We start from the raw sequence: 6057 nt of genomic DNA, 5'->3' as shown, positions 1-6057 counted from the left end.
GCCATCAATACGCTAGTCAGGTCGTCATTTTCACGAATGATCTTGAAAAATAAACATTTTCATGGATATATGTTTGATGAGGTTTAAAGAATAATGTCTCAGCAACCGTATGCGCTCACTTATTTATTCAAATTTGGTGTACAATGAAAAATATTAGACCATTTACTCGTTTTAGCCACTAAATTGCACAATTCTGCGTTACTTTTGCACAATTCCTGCGTTATTTGCACATTTCTGCGTTACTGGATATACACGATGAAAGGTAACATCTAAATTTAAAATACACAGTTTGATGTTCTTTTTTTTATTTTGTGATTACTTTAACCATTTAGTCAATGATTATAAAATTAACATTAAAATGTAAGGGTTTGGGTTATTTTTTAATTCTTTACCCTTTGTGAATAAAGATATGATTATTAATGTATCTTTGATTCCCACCATGTTTTTGTGTTATTGTTAAAGATTTTCTATCTTTGTTTGTCAAGTGAAATGATCACTAAGCTCCCTCCAGTATTTTGCATAGATTTGTTTATTTGACGTTGTTCTGGAAACGCTGTTCTTCATTGTACAATTATATCTTAAGAAATGTTTCCTATTTATATTTACAATAATTTTTTTTCCGGAAGCTAGTTATATTACATTGTATCTCTTTCACGTTCATAACTGGATTGAACGTAGTACTAAAATAGCTGGTAGAATTAAAATTATCAAATATTATAATGACATTGACTCTAGAAAATCACTCATAATTTATATCAGTGTTCTGTTTCCGAATATTATGGTGTAAACGCATTATGTCACAAAATAAACTTTAAAACAAGACATAAAGGTTTTCTTAAGTAGCACATAATTTGTTAAATAATTGAATTAGTTGAGCTATTTTCAAATTTAAGATTAACTTTAAAGTATTTTGTAAGTTTATAACCAGTTAATGTCTTTAATTTTCTTTTAAGCATAGTTTACGGAAATTTTAACTACTTTTTTAATGACTCAGAATTGTTTTTACTCGGTAAACAATGACTATTTTAATAGAAACTTTGTAAAAAAAATAAAAAAGGGTCATTAACTTTCTGGCTGATATATGAGGGGAAATGCAATGTCTAAGTTTCTTTTTTGTTTTTTTAATAAAGTATTTTTTCAAACAGAAATCATTTAAACAAAAAAAGAATCAAGATGATATATGTTGTCTGTTGATCTTTTCTTCAAATTGTATCAGCACATTTTGTCTTTGTCGCGCTTTCCTTCTTTGCATCAAGTTCATACAATAAAAAGGTATTGGTTGATATCAATTAGATTATTTAAAAAATGGTAAAACATATTAATTTGAACCATAGAATAGATGAATGATAGCTATTGTTAACATTGATCAGTTGGTGTAAAATTATATGCAAATTTGCCTGACATTTTTGTATAAATCTGTTTTGTGAATAAATTAAAAGCAACCGTGTTTTATATATTTAAGATACATTTATGATATTTTCACGATATATATACAAAAATTGCATAACTACGTATGATATTAGCATAATAAAATGGCCGGACACAGACTGGTCATTTTATTAATAGACAGTAATATGAACAGGTTATCATATCAAGAAAGGTATCAAGATATATATCAAGATAGGCAGATATCACGATATCATGGACTGATAGATAAATAGGATATGATATCAATCCATATTTGCGATGTTCTTTCAATAACGAAAACAAAGAAAATTACTAGTAAAACTTAAGAATATATGTGTGTGCGTCCGTGATAATCGTTCACCCAGACGTTAAAGAACTGTCAGCAGGCATTTCCGATTACACCGCGCACATGTTTGGTACTATGTTTGAAATACTTATAAAATCAACTGTTGTTGATACAAAAACATGACAAGTAAACTAATAGCACTTTACATACTTATATTGTATTTAACTAAAGTACTTTTATTCTTCACCGACTTTCATCTTTAATCTAACAAATATCAGCTTGGAATTTGACCTTTAACATTATAGTCTCGTGGAACAAAAGTAGTAAAAATAGTTAGGACTAAGTGTTTCATTGAATTGGCTAGAAAACCAAGTTTACATCATTGCGATAAGGAAAGCTTGTGAAATCAATCAGCGTATTTTCATACATTGTCAAAGACGTGATAAAAGCAATGATTTACATATATATTCAGCCTTTTGTTTTAGAACTTTGCGTCTTATGAAATTGTTGGTTAAGACTGTGTTATCTCTACTAAATTTTCGAGTATTAGAACTGCTAAAAAGGGATTTTAAGATTAATTGCATGTGTAGGACAATATTTGATAACATAAAAACAAAATATTAAAAGTGGCTAATTAAGTTTTGGATGCCAGACCTACGCCAGCACAGTACTATCCCTGTCATCTCGAAAGAATAATACAAAACATAACACTAATCTTCAAAAAGAACTTGTAAGGTAAATGTTGGATATATAGAAAAGAAGTAAATGTTTTACGGCGATACAATGCAACAGTTCTTACACTGGTGCGTTTTGTCTAATGCAAAACGAAGCAACTATATAAGGAGGCAACTCGTTTCACATATTATATTTAATTCAGGCCTTCTTCAACGATGTCTTCTAAACTCCCCTTATTACATGAAATCTGACAGTTGTACAGTCCGTTATCTGTGATGTGATAAGAATACACTGTATTCCCATTTGACGAAAATCTAAATAAAAATGTTTTGCAAGAAAGCAAGAAGTTTAAATTTCAGTGATAAGCTGATGTATGTGAATGTATTTATGTATTTTCTTATTGAGTACTTGAAAAATAATTTGTTTTTCCGCAGTCGTATTTAAAATAATTTACGACTCGGCTGCTTTGCAATCCAAAATGAAAATAGAATAAGTATGTTACCAAATTAAAGATTTAAAGAAATGAGAAACTGTTTAAGCATTTCCATTTCATGAATTAAAGCTATAAGTTTGTTGTTTATACAATAGTCTATGTAAATGTCCTGCCCTGTATGCTATGAAAGTCCATGTAAATTTACTGTACCCTTGTAGTAGGCTACGAGTATTTCAATCCTTAATATATTTTTCTAGATGACAATTATTATTATTAAGTATTACACATTATCACGTGGACAATTTCAATCATCAATAAATCTAATGAAAATAGATAAGCCGGTGCTAGGGAGCGTGGAAGGTAGCTAACGGTTACGTAATTTACCACTACCGCCCATGAATAGGTTTAATCAACAAAGCCTACAACATTTTCAATTTTGCCCTGTCTTGATCATGTTGATATTTCTTTAGGGATTCTGTTTTTGTCTATTTAGTAATAAATTCTTACTACACGTGCAAACTCGTAGCATTCAAACATCTTCCACTTGAGACCTGGCAGAATACAAAATACTTTGCAGTACAAGAAATAACAACTTTGTTTATATGAACAATATACCTCGGTATTCTACTTTAATCTTAATCCATGCAGTAACTGTAGTGAATATCCTGAAGTAAATTGTTGTGGTAAACCATTCTAAATGTTAACTACGATTAAGCATGATGTCCTTCGGGATCATTGTACTGTTTATAGATTACAAAGATGATACCTATCTTAATTTTGAAGGCGACAAAACAGACAGAAAACTTCTCAGTTATCATAGGTCTCTAATCACTTTTAGCAGGCAATATGATATCTCTCGTGTATTAAGTATACACACATTTGCATATGACAATAATTATAGCTATTTGTTGCTAGTTTGGATGGAAATATCAATGTTTTAAGCATTCAATGGTAAGAATATTTTGGAGATGATAGTATTTTGTAGTTGAGAGAGAGGAAAATCAAGTGTTGGTACATTGACATATATGTACCAGAACTTTTAAATACTCGTAGTTGAATGATTTTTAACCTCCAACATTCCCCGACAGAAATGTCTACAAGAATAATCAATCTCTTTATTATGACACAATACAAAAAGGACGTTAAACGTATTTCCACCATATATGATGACTGTTTTTGCCAATTACATGAATTAATTAGTTAAACCCGTTACTTCATATTATATATTTTTACTTCCTTCTTGTTTTTACCTTGACAGTGTTGACTTGCCTTGTAATAGAAGAAATAGAACCCATCTTGTTTAAGGTAGTACAGCGTACCACGGGGTACTCTATGAAGAACAGTGAGTTACTTTTTCATTTTTTATTGTTTTGTACATAAACAAATATGTCCTCAGACCGTTACATACACTTTCGTAAAATATAGCTACTTGTTGCTAGTTTGGACGAAAAAATCAATGTTTAAGCGATGGTTAGAATTATTTGGGGATTTTCTACTTTGTAACTGAGAGAGAGGAAAATCAAGTAAAGGTACTAGGACATGTATGTAGTTAGATAATTAAGCAGAACTTATAAATGCTCGTAAAGGTGTGTTAAATCTTAAACATTTCCTGAAAGAAAACGTCAGAAATATCAATATCTTTTAAGTTAGTAAAAATACTTTATATGTTATTAATTTTGTTTCCTACGTGATTTTCACAACATATTAAAAAATGTTTCTTGTTACACTCGTTTTTATCTAAATAGTGTTGACTTGCCTTGTAAACAGAAGATGTAGAACGCATCATATTTAAGATAGTACAGTGTAAAACAGGAAATACTTAATATTGATACTCCTTTTAGAACACCGAGTTACCTTTTCATTTTTCATAATCATTCAAATAAATTAAAAAAGTCACAAGATCATGAAAGACTTCCGTGATAATTTCGTTCGCTCTGGCATGAAGAAACAAAGGATTAACCTCAGGTAAAAATTGAGTTCCTTAATCGGGATAAAAAAAAGGTTGAATCAGATAAAAGTGTCGAATACGCGCTTGTCAGAAAACAAATTGATAATAATGATAATTTTGCACAAACTAAGGGAGAATGCAATAGTTTAAAGATATTTATCGAATGTTTATGAATTATTTGTCCTACATCAATAAGATAAATTAAAGTTTGTATTTGAAGTTTTCATGACTTCTTTTTATGGCAATACGTTTTTTCTCCCTGAGATTTCTGCACTTCAACTCAGTGAGATCTATCTACATACATAGTTTCATGATAATACTTTCCAGAGTGATCAAGCTATGTCCTGTACAAAGTTTAAAGTGTAAAAATAAACAAAGGGCAATAACTCTAAAATTAGGGTAGGTAGGGTTACGACTCCTCAGCACTGCATTTGTACTCAGTGAGATCTATTTATCTACAAAGTTTCAAGTTTATACCTTTTATAGTTCTCGAGTTATGTCCAGGACAAAATTCAAAGTGTAAAAATGTAAAAAGGGCAATAACTCCAAAATTAGGGATCAGAGGGTTATGTTTCTTATTCACTGCACGTCTACTCTGTGTGATTATAAACAGTTGTTACTCTTTATAGTTCTTAAGTTATGCCCCGGACAAAGTTAAAAGTGTAAAAAGGAACAAAGGGCAATAACTCCAAAGTAAGACAAGGCAGAGTTATGCTTCTTTTGCACTGCACATCTACTCAATGAAATCTATCTACCTACAACGTTACTTGTTAGTACCCCTTGTCGTTTTAGAGTTATGTACCGTTCAAAGTATGAACAAAGGGAAATATCTCCAAAATAAGGGTAAGCAATAACTCCAAAAATTAAGCAAGGCAGAGTAACGATTATTTTGCACTGCACTTTAACTTTAAGAGATCTATTTACCTGCAAAGTTTCTTGTTAATACTCTGTCGTTTTAGAGTTATGTCCCGGACAAAGTTCAAAGTGTAAAAACAACAAAGGGCAATAATTTCAACATTAGGCAAGACAGGATTATGGTTCTTCTACATTGCACTTCTACTTAATGAGATGTCAATTTGAAGTTGATATCTTTTGTAGTTATAGAGTTATTTGCCGGACTAGAAATCTGCACCGGACCGACCGACTGAATGACCGACCACCAGCTGACTCCAGTATACTCCCTAAAACTTTGTTTGTCGGGGGATTTAATAAAGACATTCGTTAACGTAGACACTTATATATATGAATGTTTTATAGAACTTAATGTCGCATTTATGAGAAGAATCGTTCCTTATGCAAGAAAACAAA

Source organism: Ruditapes philippinarum, unplaced genomic scaffold, assembly GCF_026571515.1.
Source record: "Ruditapes philippinarum isolate M1 unplaced genomic scaffold, ASM2657151v2 ctg2715_1_1_1_1, whole genome shotgun sequence".
Classification (NCBI taxonomy): domain Eukaryota; kingdom Metazoa; phylum Mollusca; class Bivalvia; order Venerida; family Veneridae; genus Ruditapes; species Ruditapes philippinarum.
This window is presented reverse-complemented; position numbering follows the sequence as displayed.